The sequence below is a fragment of the Cibotium barometz genome, chromosome 51 (genome assembly GCF_041138505.1).
Source record: "Cibotium barometz isolate CiBa-2024 chromosome 51, ASM4113850v1, whole genome shotgun sequence".
NCBI classification, from domain to species: domain Eukaryota; kingdom Viridiplantae; phylum Streptophyta; class Polypodiopsida; order Cyatheales; family Cibotiaceae; genus Cibotium; species Cibotium barometz.
In genome coordinates, this window is record NC_141096.1 from 23,940,150 (window position 1) to 23,955,390 (window position 15,241).

Below are 15,241 nucleotides of genomic sequence, written 5' to 3' on the forward strand. Positions count from 1 at the left end.
ACAAGATCTTTGGAGGGGTTTGGTGAGGTTGGTAATAGGGTACCCACACCAATTTTGGATGCATGTGGACCATCTTTCCAAAGAGAGGAACAATTCCCACTGAGAGTGAGAGGCCGTAGGCCCTATGATGAGTATTCAAGACAAGTAAGGCCATCAACTCTTCAGAAACTGGTAAAGAAGTATGAAGGGTCGGGAGATCCATACGACAATGTAGCAGCATTTAGGCAAGCAGTTCGAGCTGAGCAAGTGGCTGATAAGCATACTCAAATTGAAGGATTTGGACTCACTCTTGAGGGAAAGGCCCTTTCTTGGTTTCAGGCATTAGAGGCTTCAGACAAATCTTCTTTACGAGTTTTGGAAGAGAGATTCATTGCTGCTTTTTCCTTGATGGGAATTCAACATGACACGGTAGCACACATCTACTCTTTCAAGCAAGGCGAGAATGAGAGTGTTAGAGACTGTGTAAATAGAATGAAGCAGTACATTAATCGTTGCCCAGAAGATGAGAAGCCCACCCAAAGTCGATTAATTTCTCTCTTCTTAAAAGGACTCAAAAATTCAACACTGCATACACATCTCTATGCGAAGAAGCATACAAATTTCAATGAGTGTTGCCATGATGCTATGGATTTCATCGATAACTTCAAATTCCAAGATGGTTCTGGCCCAGAGGTGAAAACTAGAGATCAGTGGGGTGATGACCAAAGTTCAGGGTCTAGCGCTCTAGTAAATCCAGACCAGATAGCTAACCTAGTACTAAGGAGATTGGGACAGACCTATCGTCCACCCATGCAGCCACAACAACAGCAGCAGAGAATGAGGAGTGTACTTCCTACAGGTCCTCATCTTTGTGGAGCATGTGGCGGTAACCATAAAATAGAGGAATGTAATACCTTTTCTCCTCTAGTCACAAACCAACCCATAAAAAAGTGGTGCCAAGCCTGTGCTTGGAACTTTACCCATACCACACAGGAATGTACTCGCATTGCGAGAATGAGACAGGAACGTGAGCAGTCAAGGGGTGGAGTGGCTCCACAAATGTATCAACAGTATACTAATTTTAAACGTAAGCCACCGATGGCACAAGAGCAAGCACGACCTGTTCTTGGTGCTCAACCTCCTGCTCCTGGGACTGCTCCTGTGAGGGTTGTTGACTACGACAATTCAAATATGTGTAGAGACTTGGTAAACCCAGGCTATGTGGAGGAGGAATATGCATCATATTCATCGAAAGAAAATATCTTTGAAAGTCCCGCATACCCAAGCCCAGCACTTGGAGACTCAACCAGGGGAACAAAACTCTTTGATGTTGCTAGGCGGCTACCAACCTAGGACTCCAGGCCCCTCAGGTCAATGGCAGCCAAGAAAAGTAGAGGCCAAACCAATGGGCCCCTGTTATGAGTGCGGAGAACCCCATTGGGCTCGTGATTGCCCACATCGCTCAAGGCAAGCATCTCGATCCAATACAACAATACAACAGTTTCCACCAATTGAAAGATATTGTCTAGGGTGTTGTGTAGAACACTTCCCAAAAGATTGTCTGCTGAAACCACATGAGGAAGGCACCTCTCAACCAAAGGTCTCACTCAACCTTGTAGGGGCAGTTCCATCACCACCTTCATCTGAGAATGAGGATGTTGTGCCACTTAGAGTCATGAGTAGATCACAGACACGAAATGCCGAAATACAGACTGATGAGACACCTCGAACTAGGGATGCAAAGACAAATCTAGTGGACAAGACCCTACAGTCCAATAGAAAAAAGACCACTAGGAGGAAGAAGAACCGAAACAAGCAAACTAAAAGTACATCCACTAGTTCTCAAGAAGCCTCTAAACAAAACATGAGGGATAAAACTTTTACATCCCAAGAAGTGCATGAGGAGCATCAACCTCAACCTGGGCCTAGTACTAAACAAGATGAGACTGGTACGACCGAGGATAGTTTTGGGGGTTCTGTTTTTGTGGATAAAGTGAATGAGACTCTAGATGCCATCATTGATGCTCATAGAAGTCGCATTGCAGCTTTATCTGAGCTACCCAAGAAGCTTCAAGAATACCCAAACCCTCGTGAGGAGAAGATCAATCTAGCTGTACATCAGCAACTCATTAGGGAAGCTCAGTCAATACTTGAGGGACCACCACCACCTATTCCTCGGGGCCCAACCTCTCTTAAGCCGACATTAGAAACCATACCAGAAGTGTCATCAAGTCGGGAAATGAAAAGTGAGCTCATTTCACAAGCTCATAGCGAAAGGTCTGCACCAATTGACACCCAATTGAAAGGAGGTAATCTGCCACCACCTAGCCTTGTCTTCCCATGCAATGATGAAGTTATTGATGCTAATGAGGACATGGCAAATGAGATGTGGGCCGCAGTTCATGAGAAAGTTAATGAGAACATGTCCTCTATTAGTTCGCCTCCATTCTCTGAGGTGGATTTTACCAAGGGCACGGAAAACAACTTTGGACGCCCAAGCATCCAGGAGGAAGTTCAAACAATTGTTTCTCCTAGAAGTAAGCATACAATGAAAACCTTACCATCATATCTGGGAGAATATGAGAACTGTTCTCAAACCTTGAGGATACCCTCCATGCATAAAAGGTTGACAAAGGAGAAGGATATGAATACCGTGCAAGCTATTTTGTCAGCACCAGTGGCTTGTACCTTACCTTTGATTGATTTGATAAAAATTCGACCTGAGTTGTGGAATGATATTGCCACATGTTTGTCAGAGCAGGTATTGCTACAAAAGGGTCACCACCATGAGTGTACTATACACCCCGAGACAAAGCATGTTATGCCAGTTCCTATCAACAAAGTAGGAAAATTTTGTGAGGACGATCAGGGAAATGCTACCCTCCCATTAGAAGTGCGAAAAGTAGCTTCAACTGCAATACTTGATAGTGGTGCAGGAGTGGGCATTGTGACAAGGTCCATTTGGGAAAAGTGGGGTAAACCAGCTATTAGGAGTACCAGGATGCGCTTGTAGCTAGCAGATGGAAGCTTAGAACATCCCCTTGGGCTACTTGAGAACATATTGGTCACCACATGTGGGATTGAATATGAGCACACCTTTGCAGTAGTAGTGGATTTTGGAAAACATCCAAACTATGAAGTGATATTGGGTAGACCATTCATGCGACAATTTCAAATGATTCAAGATTGGGGATACAATTATTTGTACCTCCGACATGATTCTGTCATCACAAGGGTCAACCTAAGAAACCACTCATATCGTGATGTAACAAGGTCTCCAATAGATGAGTTTGATTTTGCTTCATCTGAGGGCTCAAGAGTTACATTGTCAGACGGACGAGAAGATCTATGGATGTGTGGAGCCTCATGTAGGGATTTCAACACTGAGAGACTTAAGGGTAATCGAAGTGTATCAGATGAGGCATACATTCCACAACCCTTCCCTGAGCATTTAATTGATCCATTAGAATGGAGTCATGTCCTTGCAACATTATCGACATGTGCTTTACCAAAGCCAATTCAATTTTGTGACTCAGATGGATATGACATTATTCCTATACGAATGGTACAACCACGTGCCCTTCTAGATGATTTGTACTATAGGGATACATCCACAACAGCTATGCATGTCGAGGGTCTCAGTAGAGGACTTAACACTCAAATCTGCTAATGATGCTGATAAGGAAGATGGATGGGACTCTGATTTTAATAATGATGTGACAATCCCTGAGGAAGAGTTAGAAAAGGCACGCCTACTCTTGAGAGGAAGGGAGGTTCAAGTAGAAATCCCTCGAAGCCGACCTAAACGTAAATGTTGTAAGAGCCATAAGAGAATCAGTAGACAAGATGAGCGGGAACAACGTGAGAGACTACAAAAAGAAAAGGAGGAGTCTAAGAGTCAAAACTCTCAACCACCACCTCACTTCTCAGGAAAGAACGGATATCTATACTATGTCCAAGCACAAGATAGTATCAAAGATCAAGTAAAACCATCAGATGGATTCCAAGCAGGAGAAAAGCTAAAAAATGTTAGCAAAAATCGTAAAAAAACGAAGAAACAAAAACCAAAACTCAAGTCTAAAACCGATTCAAAAAAGAGTGTGGGAAGTGCAAAGACAACGGTTGAACAAAAAAATCCGATGCAAGATGGCAAAGGAGAGCTCAAAACCGCATGGTCTTCAATGAGTGAAGACTCAAGTGGACAAGAACAAGGTCTAAATGTTCCTCCCAATTTCACACAGTACACTCTTCAAGATCGGAAGATTGTTCTTTAACAGCCCATGCGACAAAAACCAAGCGTGCCAGGGGTTTCATACGATGGTCCAGAAGATGCAAAAAAGATTGATATTGCTAAGCCAGGAGAAGAGCCTCGCTATGTGTGGATTGCCACAGACTTGTCCTTAGATGAGGAGAAGTTATTAATACAAACAATAAAGGAGTATCGCGATGTTTTTGCTTGGAGTTATAAAGACCTCAAAGGAGTTGATCCAAGCATATGTCAGCATACAATTCCATTGCGAGAGGATGCAAAGCCCTCCAAGCAACGTCCTTATACTTACAATGAAAATTTTGCACGGAAGATAAAGGAAGAAATAGACAAGCTCTTAGAGGTAGAATTTATCTATGAGATTGAACACACTGAATGGGTCTCCCCTATTGTAGTGGTGCCCAAGAAAAATGGAAAACTTCGAGTATGTGTAAACCTCAAGAAGGTAAATGCAGCTACTGTGCGTGATCATTACCCACTTCCAATCACGGATCATGTTCTGGAACAAGTTGCAGGGAAAAAGGCATATAGTTTCTTGGATGGATTCTCCGGTTACAATCAAGTGTCAATTGATCCAAAGGATCAACACAAGACAGCCTTTGCTACTGAAGATGGCATCTTTGCCTATCGTGTTATGCCATTTGGTCTAACAAATGCACCAGCAACCTTTCAGCGATTAATGAGTCATGTATTCAAGGAGTACCTTAGGCAATTTCTTGAGATCTTCATGGATGATTTATGTGTTCACTCACAAGAGCGTGATGATCATATAGAACACCTCAGACTTGTGTTTCAAAAGTATCAACTTTATCGTATATGCTTGAATCCTGACAAGTGCAAATTCATGGTAAGACAAGGGAAAATTTTGGGCCATATTGTTTCTCGCAATGGGATTTCAACAGATATGGATAAAATTGATGTCATTATCTCATTACCTCGGCCTATCAACCCTAAAGGGGTACAAACATTCATGGGACATAGTGGCTATTACCGTAGATTCATCTACATGTACGCTGTCCTAGCCATACCATTATATGCTCTTCTTGTAAAGTTTAATTGGACTGATGAGTGTGAGGAATCCTTTGAAAAGTTGAAGCAAGCATTAGTGACTGCACCCATTTTACGGGCACCAGATTGGAACCAAATCTTTCATGTCCATATTGATGCTTCAAACTTTGCAATTGGATGTATTTTGGCTCAATCGGGAGAACATAATAAGGATTTCCCAATCTCATATGCTAGTCGACAGTTGAACAATGCTGAGAAGAATTACACCACAACATAAAGAGAACGATTGTCCATGATATATGCAGTGAAAAAGTTTCGCCATTACCTTTTGGCAAACAAATTCATATTTTTTGTGGACCATCAAGCATTGCTATATTTGGTAAATAAGCCTTGTGCAACTGGAAGGATTGTGAGGTGGTTTATCATCCTTCTTGAGTTTGATTTTGAAGTTGCAGTTCGAAAAGGAACAACTCATCTAAGGGCAGATCATTTATCTCGAATCACCTCTGGCGAAGCTCCTGTGGGTGTGGATAATGATATGTTAGATTCAACACTTTTCCTTGTAGAGATAGCTCCTAGATGGTCTGAATCCATTTTAGAAATTTTGACAAGTGGGCAGATACAACTAGCGGGTCCTAATGTGGACCTATGGTGACCGTTCAAGTTAATCTCAGGAAGATTATATCGTCAGGGTAATGATGGAGTGTTGTGGCTTATACCTAACCCCGACCAATATGTGGAAATCTTGGAATGGGCACATGCAGGTATCGATGGAATCCATGCATCAGCTACTACTTGTGTGCGACGTATATCTCAGGATGGGCAATGGTGGCCTACCATGCATGCAGATGCTGAAACATTTGTTCGTAACTATGCTTCATGTAAAATTCAGAGGCCAATTCATAATGTCACATTATTCCAAATTTCAACTACACTAAGTTGGAGTAAGTATATTGTGGACTATCTTCAGCATGGTCATACGGATCAAAAAATTCCTAAACATCGAAAGCATATGCTATTAAAATTGAAGCGGCAAACTATATGCTGATAGAGGGCCAACTCTACAAGAGGGGCAAGGATGGCAACTTACGCATGTGTGTATGTGAAGCTGACTATTTGAAAATCTTAACTCATGCACATGCAGGTGTTGGGGGTGGACATTTTTCGGGCAATACCACAGCTAAGTTGATTAGGTGGTCTGGGCTTTGGTGGCCAACCTTATAAATGGATGCCGAAGAATATGTGAAACGTTGTGACGATTGTCAAAGGACCAAACCTCCCATCACAAAGGACAATATGCCATTGCGGCCTATGTTAAGCACACGTGCTTTTGCAAAATGGGGTATTGATTTTGTCGGTCCCATTAAACCTCCAGCTCGTCACACGCATGCAGAATATATTATAGTCGTAACTGACTATTTGACCAAATGGGTTGAGGCAAAGGCAACAGTCAAAAATGATGCCAGAACCATAGCCAAGTTCTTGTATGAGTACGTGTTTACACGCTATGGCTTACCTATTGAGATCGTTAGTGATCAAGGTGTACACTTTGTAAATGAAGTCATAGAATTTTTGCTTCAAGAATTTATGGTAATTCATGAGCGTTCTGCACCCTATCATCCCCAGACCAATGGACAAGCTGAGAGTACTAACAAGATTCTCTGCACAGCACTCACAAAGATTGTTGAGGGACATAGGACTAATTGGGAGCAAAAGTTGTACTCAGTTCTTTGGGCATATAGGACAGCCTATAAAACATCTGTGCGCACAACCCCATTTGAGCTTGCTTTTGGATTAGATGCAATTCTTCCCATTGAATTTCTTGTACCTACTCTACGAGTAGCTAAACAATTGGATTGGATTGGTCATGAGCTTTCACAATGCATTGACGAATTGGAAAAGCTTGATGAGACCCGCTTATTGGCGGTAATGGGGATGTATGCTGAGAAGAGGAGACAAAAGCAATGGTATGATAGAAATGTAACAACTGGCCGATTCAAAAAAGGAGACCTGGTGCTCTTGTACACACTTAAGAAGCATAAGAGAAAGCTCAAGAAACGTGGCCTAGGACCGTTTGTGATTAATGAGCTTCCTCCAAGTGGTGCAGTGCGTTTAGAGACACTTGAAGGTGAGCAAATGCCTAACTTCATTAATGGAAGTCGTCTCAAGAAATACAATGAACCATTAACTGAAGCCATGCTTCAACAGATGCATGCTGCACAAACACGGAAAGAAGCACTTGACCTACTTAAACGTCAGGCTCAAGAGGAGGCTAAAGCTAGAGTTGCAAAAGCCAAGGAGCATCGCAAAGCTTCTATGTTGGCCATACAGTTGGCTACTGATGAACCTTATGTCGATCCATTCAATATTCAAGAGTGCCTTCATCTTCATGAGACTACCTACTTTGTCTCTGCCTTAATTGACTCTGGTGCAGATTATAATGTTCTCTCGTTTGACACATGGATAGCCTTGGGTCAACCACCACTTGTGCAAATTCCTGTGGACCTACGAAGCTTCTCAGGAGAAGATAACCCTATAGAGGGAAAATGTGTCATTATGATGACCATTCAGGATCACCAGATGTCAGTGCCCTTTTATGTGGCACGTAAGTCCAAGGCAGTAGTAGAGGTTGTTCTCGGTAGATCGTGGTTAAGTGCTACCAATTGCTCATTAGATTGGAAGAATAGACAATACAAGTTGCAAATTGATTCTGATTGCATCTTGGGATCTGCTACTCCACGAGCTTTATCGTGTCAAAAGGGTAATGTTTCTACCTTACACAACCAACTCTCAAAATCTGCTCTTGAAGCTCCAAAACAAATGATGTGGATAATTGATGAGTACTCAAGTGAGGGCCATGGCTGGCATGTTCCAACTACTCTAGTTGCTGCTCAAAGAAGGCCGGGCAAGAAGGAATTATCAATGTGGCTACCCAAAGATGCGTACAAACTTGTACCATCTAGTCCAGTTGCTAAGCCTCTTAAGAAGCACATCATTTCCAAGCCTAAACCTCGGATTGTTACTCGATGGGTCCCAAAACATGTTCTTAAAGCACAAGGCTATTATGAGGGTGCAACAGCAATTTGGCTTCCAAAATGCCATGCTTTGCTAGGGGTAAAAGAGTGTTTCAGAAAGATTCCAAAAGCCACCCTTGATTTTCCATATCAGTGGGTGCAAAAGAAATCAACACAAACTATTCAAGATAGGATAGGTGGCTGTGATAGCACCTACAAATCTACTTGTGTTGATCTTCCTAAAACATGTATTGAAACACCGGTTGTCCCAATTTCTCCTTGTTACACCATTCCACCATCAACTTGTGTACCTAAGACAAGTCCAAATGAGTCTCATTTGAGCATAGATTCTAGCATTTCAATGCCTAAATCCTCTTATCTTGCTCAAATTCCAAGACAATTGCTAAAATCCCCACCTAAGAAGGACATACCAAAAACCAAAGATAAGGCATTAACACTACAATTGAAGCTCTTTGGTAAATCAATGTTTGAATAATGTAGTTCCTTATGCCTTTAGAAGATGTGTTCTTTTTGAGATAATCTTGTTTTTGATTGGAATTGTAATGATGGATATGAGTGTTCTAAATTTCATTGTTCTACGTCCAGATAACTCCTGATGGATATTTGGCGAGATACATGTCCACCATGCATTGGAGCCTGATAGTACTTGACCTGATCATCGCGGGGGTTATAGTGCTCCTCCGTTTCAAACACATTCTAGGTACTTCTATGCTCCCTTAGGTGAAAATTGCTGTGGGCATCACTTTGTCACGTTATTCTATCAACAGCATCACCCATTTCCACATTGTCAAGAGTGTGCACGGCTCGTATTACGAGAAGCTTCACATATTTGTTGGATATGCCGCTCTTACTTTAGACGATATGGCACGGGCTTAATGAAGCAAATTGTGGGAATTACACCCCAACGCCATAATCTTCTTAATGTGAGAATACCAGAGAGAGGACCAAATCAACGTAGATTACCTGAGGAGGTTCAAGCACAACAATGGAGGGATACAAGCTTAAATGACTTGCAACCACCGATCTTGCAAGCCCTCCTTCCCCAAGCCTCAACATGTCAATATTGGATCAATATGAGTACCTATATTGCGTAGTTCCAAAATCGAAATTGTCTCCTTAACCTTCCCATAGAACCAATGCCATATTTTAGTGAGGAAGCACTCCTTCCTCTACCACCTTCTCCAGAGGCCAGTTTTTGTTAGGGGTTGTCTCTACATCCTGAGGAAATTGATACCATCTTTCCAGCAGACGAGGACACGGATCCACCACCAGCGCAAGGGTAAGCTCTCAGTGACTCCATAATAAGATCGACAAGCCAGGGCACTTTTCTCCCATTGGGTTTTTCCCCTCGGCTATATTCGGTGATTGGCACCAATGGCAAATTTTATTCTTTTCTTTTCTTTTCTTGTTTGTTAATAAAAATTTTGCAGAGATCTCCGCTAAAAAAAAAGAGCATCAAACATGCCCCAATAGTCCACCTACCGTGCACACAAATTAGGAAGGGGGGAGACATGCTACGCCTACAAAGATCAAGGAGGAGCAATCTGCACAAAATCAGCAATGCATCAATGCAAACGAACAACATCAATAGGGCACTACAACAGGTGTATTCAAATCTTAATCTTTATTTCTTTAAGTGCTTTTATCTTTTGAATATACGGTTTGCATGTTCACACAATGTTGGCTGGTTTAAGTTTTTTATTAGTTGTTAAAATATGGTGAGTGAACTCTAGACTCTTAGAAGACTTAGTAAAAGATATTTCTATCTAAAGACAGTGTAGGATATATACCAATGGAATATGCCAAGTTCTTATGCTTTCAAGGTATATTAGTTATCCCTAGTGGTAGCTACCTCTTAGATATGAGCTAGGTGCTAGGATTAATTAAAAAATTTATGAAAATATACCATTAAAAATATATATATATATACAAAGTAAATTGAGACATGATGTGTCTACAGCCATGTGGAATGCTTGGTAGGACCTGGGGTTGTCTTAGCACCTTGGGGCCGATGCCTTGGTTTCCATGGGGTGAACACTGATGTCTAAAAGCTTCAGAAAAAGACCTTTGAGGAATCTATCGCCTTGATAGATGTTGGTAGGACTCTGGGGTACACTATGGGCTCTCGAGACCGATGCCCTCATCTTCATGGGGTACTCCTTAGGTCATAAAGAAAGAAAAAGGGTCTGTCGCCCTTGAGATACTTAGCGGTCTTTAGATTCTCTTGGCGGAGGTCTCTTGGCCATTGCTTGGGTCTCTTTGGGATGGAACCTTAATCTTTATCACCTTCTACACACACATCAAAAAAAAAGGAAAAAAAAGAAAAAGAAAAAAAAAGAGAGTTCCAATCACCTTTGCTCATATTTAGGAGTAGGTTTGCCACTTAGGAATAACTTAAATACTTGTAGGACATTGAGACTGAGATCATAACCGGCGGTGTACAAAGCACACTTGCCTTTGCATAGCACTATCTACCACTTAAGTCTCACTTTGACTAGTCTTTACTCACCTATTTTAGTACTCATTAAAACTTTAATCAGCCTTGCACTTATATGCTCACGTGTGAAATTATCATTGCTGGTTTTTCTTTTCTTTTCTTTTCTTTTCTTTTTTTTTTCAATAAAAGACTTTACTTGTATCCATTGTTTTTTTTGTTGCAGCTCTTGCTACTACCGCGCTCGAGGACGTGCGCAAAATAGGAAGGGGGGAGTGTTGCATGATCAATACAAGGATGTAACAAAAAAAGACACTTAGGGCTCTTGAAAAGAGTTCCAAGTTGTAGATGAATGTGGGAGAGGGCTTGACAATAATCCCACATGGGAACTTTTGGGAGTTCTAGAGTTTTTGTATAAAAGGTGGCCCATTTGAGAGCTAGAGGGGACTCTTTGGTCATTTGGTTGAGAGGCTCATAGAGAGAGCTTGCTCCATAGCTCCTTCTCATGTGCTCTCCCAAGGCTCTCCATCTCCATTCTTGCTTCAATCTTGTACTCTCTATTCTCTACATTTTCAATGATATGAGGTTATGGTCTACACACTTGCTAATCTAGATTTCTTAATGATGTTTTGATGCTAAAATATGATTTGTAGAGTGCATGTGATGAAGCTTGTGCATGAAATGATGTGTAGTTGAGGCTTGTGTGATAGCTCTTTGCATGTTAGATTCTTTGCATAAGTTGCATTTTTGTGCTTAAGTGTAGCCTAATCTTGATGCTTTGATTATATTAGATTGATTGCTTGAGTGTTGAAGAAGGATTGAGTAGGACTAGAAGTCATTAGTGTGTGGTTAACTAATCTTCTCCCATTCGGGATAGCCTCTATGCGCTAACCGGGTTGCATTCACGGATTGACAAAGTGTGTGGGTTGGAGTGTAGCCTCCGCTATGCTATGATGTCCCAAATAGTTCCCATCCATGAGGAAAGCTTAGATGCCACCGCTACCACAAGATTTGTTGGTGTGCTTATCTAAACTTTGGCCTTCCAGCTAGTAAGTTGATGTTGCGACATGGAACACGGGGATGTTATGGGACTATGGTGATCCCTTTGCACCTGGGGGAGGTACCAAAGGAGTGTGTACACAACTCTCTAGGAGGGGGCTTGGCACACCAAGGGTGGCTCCTCTTTTATTTGGATCGATGGGGCATGCACATGGACTTGGTGAAATGTCCATGGGTGCTTTTGACTGGTGTCAACATGTGAGCCATTGATCTCAACTCATGCTCAATCTTTAGGGGTGGCATCGACAAAGGCAAAGCTTTGGGTCTCCACACCAACTTGGATTTCACATTTGAGGTTGTGTTTATGTGGAGCAATTGCCTTGGCACCTAAATGTAGGGGTTCCCATCATATAAGCCTTGAGCTTCCAACATCTTTGTTGGGATCCATCAAAGTGTTGCCTCTTGAGGTGGCATTAGATATTGGAACTATCGCTTGGTTCTTTAGGAGGTTGTGGTGCAATTGATGAGATTTTTGGGACCCAAACAGAGGAGTTTCAAGCCTCGAGTTTCTAACATCTTGATTGGGATCCAATGAGGCTTAGGTTGAGAGTTCAACGCCTTTTCTTTGCTTGAGGCTCCTACTTAGCAGAGTTGTGCTTATAGGTAGGCTCCAAGTGTCTATTAGGTCTTTGCTTTACCATCATACCTGCCTTGGCTATCCAAGGTACTCTTGAGTACCCAATCCTTCTTAGTTATCTCCTTGGAAGTTTGTTGTGATTGACGTTTGGGGGGTGGTCTTCATCTCACCGGTGAGGTTTTTGATCTTCATTATGGGTTGAGGGGATGGTTGATGGGTCAAGGGGATGGTTGATGGTTCATTATGGGTTGTAGGACTTAATACTTCGGCACTTTCCTCGTATCTTCCTCTTGAGCCTCGGTGAGCTCTTTGAGTTTAGTTTCCTTCTCTACCTCATATTTGACTTTATTTATTATGCTTGCATTTAATAAATCTTGGCCTTGCTCAAAGGTTGTGGGTTCCTCATGTCACCTTTATTATTGGCTATTATCTTGGCCTAAAGGGTGATCTTGTTTAAGTTAGCTTTCCACTGTCTTGGCCTAGAAGGGTGATCTTGTTTAGGTTATCTTCCCACTATTTGGTGTAGATCTTATGTAAATCCATGGCCTTGACATAGCGAAGCCAATGAAGATTTGTCTCTCCATCGGGAGAAGATACTTCTTAGGCTTTCTATGTGGTTTTCTCCTTCTTGGTTGAGTTCTTGGTTGAGTGATTGTGGGTAATGCAGAAGTTAATCCTTCTGCAAAGGAGTCATTGCTAGATGAATCTACTTTGTTCAAAGTCACTATTTGATCCCAGAGGGATACTGCACTAAGCATAAACAAGGAGGTTATCTATGTCCCATCTAGTCTTGTAAACCTTGTTCCGAGCTTTTGTGGAAGAGAGTGTCTATGGTTACAGAGACATGAATCCAATTCTCAGAGTTGTCGGTCTTTGGAAGAGACTTGTAATCCTGGTTCTTCTTATCTTCAAAATCCAACTTCTTGTTGCAACATTTGCACATGTTTCCAACAAGTGACTACAGTAGTTCGGATAATTGTGTCAGACTCATTGGCAAGATGACTCAACTCGTGGGATAAGTCTTCCCTATTTTCAAGTTGGTTTTCAAGGACTGATTACATTTATATGATTGGTTTCCCAATCATGAATTAGCCTTGCTTCTCTCATGTAAGAACTTCTTAAGGGATCATGGTTTATAATCTCTCATATAAGGCCTTTTGAGGGGATCATGGTGTACAACACTCTTCTTCTAGTGTAAGGCCTTCTAAGGGCATCATGGTGTATGACCCTCTTCTCTAGAAATCCATCACCACCATGAATGTGTGGTGGAAACTTGGTGGAAGCTTAGTTCAAAGGTCTTGACCTTTTCATATTTTAGGATGCTACTAGGGGGTTTGGATGTGTTCTTGTTGGCAAGATTGACCACAAGGCTTATGCCTATGAGTGGTGATTATGCTAGCACTAGTATCAACATTCAAGATTGTGGAGACTATTATTCCTTTATACATGACAAGTAACATGACGTTCATTTCGTTGCTTTTAAATAGTATCCCATCTTGTTTGAAATAGTGCTCCAACTTGTTCATGGGCACCTTTGACTGTTCTTTGGTTTTGGTTTTGGAGGGAGAGTGCTTAATGTGGTATGGCTCATCCTCCTCCTCTTTTGGTTTAAGTTGACTCTAAGGGTTCCCATTCATCTAATCAGATAAGTTTCTCCCAAGCTGGGAATTTCCTTGCAAAAGATAACTTATCAAAACTCGAACTTTTGAGAAAATGTTACAGTGACTATGATGACCCATGTAAGGTCTGATTTTTCCTTCCACCAATGAATCCTCCTTCACTATATTTAGCAATGGGGGGTCTGAGTGATTTGGTTCTAGAGGTAGAGAGCCTCTAGAATTGCCTCTTTTTACGGTCTCTTAAGAATGGTCAAGGGTTTGGTCAGGCCTTTGGCACACTTTGAGGCTTCCTCTTAGGTTCTATGATTGGTTTTGGTACAGGGTCTAGGTTACACTTAGGCAGGGTCAATGGTTTATACTCACTCACTTGCTCAAGAATAGGCTCTAACTCTACAATGTACTTTCCTTACAAGAACTTGGGCTTATTTCATTCTCTCTTTATCCAACATAGGATTGGGGTAATCTTTGAGTTTCTTCAAAGGGTTTTTGTAATAAATGGGCCTCTTTTCTTTGGGAAGAGCTGGTTTGAGCAAGAGATCACTTGATATCTCCATGCAAGTGAGGCAAATCATAGCTCTCATCTAAGCCATTTTCGATAGTCATGACACTGTTATCCTTGATAAACTGATCGCACACGTGTGCTCTTTGAGGTATTTTCTTTTGGACCTTTGGTTCTGGTCCATTAGCCTTTTTAGGGGCTATTACAACCTTTGAGGCAGCTTGTGGCTTAGGGTTTAAATTTGAAGCTTGAGCAGCCTTGGTGGATGTTCCCTTATGATAGTTGTCCTCGTCTTGGCTTGGAGCCTTGTGATAGAATTGAGGCCACTAGGACAATCATCACTCTGTTGGGATAATCCTTATAATCATGATCAAATCTGCACTTGTAACATGTGCCTCTAGAAGGAATGACATTGGTATTTGGCATGGGGTTTTGGAGTGCTTAGGGATTTAGTGTGGGGTCTTTGTGAGAGGACACTCCACAATACAATGGGGGCCTTTACATACCATATTGTTGTTGAGGTCTCTTTCTCTTTGTTTCATAGTGGCTTTGAATAAAGAGACATAGTCTATGGTTGAACCCTATTTGGGATACCCATAGGGATCAAACTATTATTACTCGCCTCTTCTTCAAGAGTTGGTGTTGTGGTTATGGTTTCGGTTTGACTGGGGTCCTCTTTGATCTCTTTTTTTTGCTCTAGTTCTTTTCCTAACTTGTCTAGTATCTCCTTTGAGCCATGGCAATAAGGGTGGCCGACTCTTTTA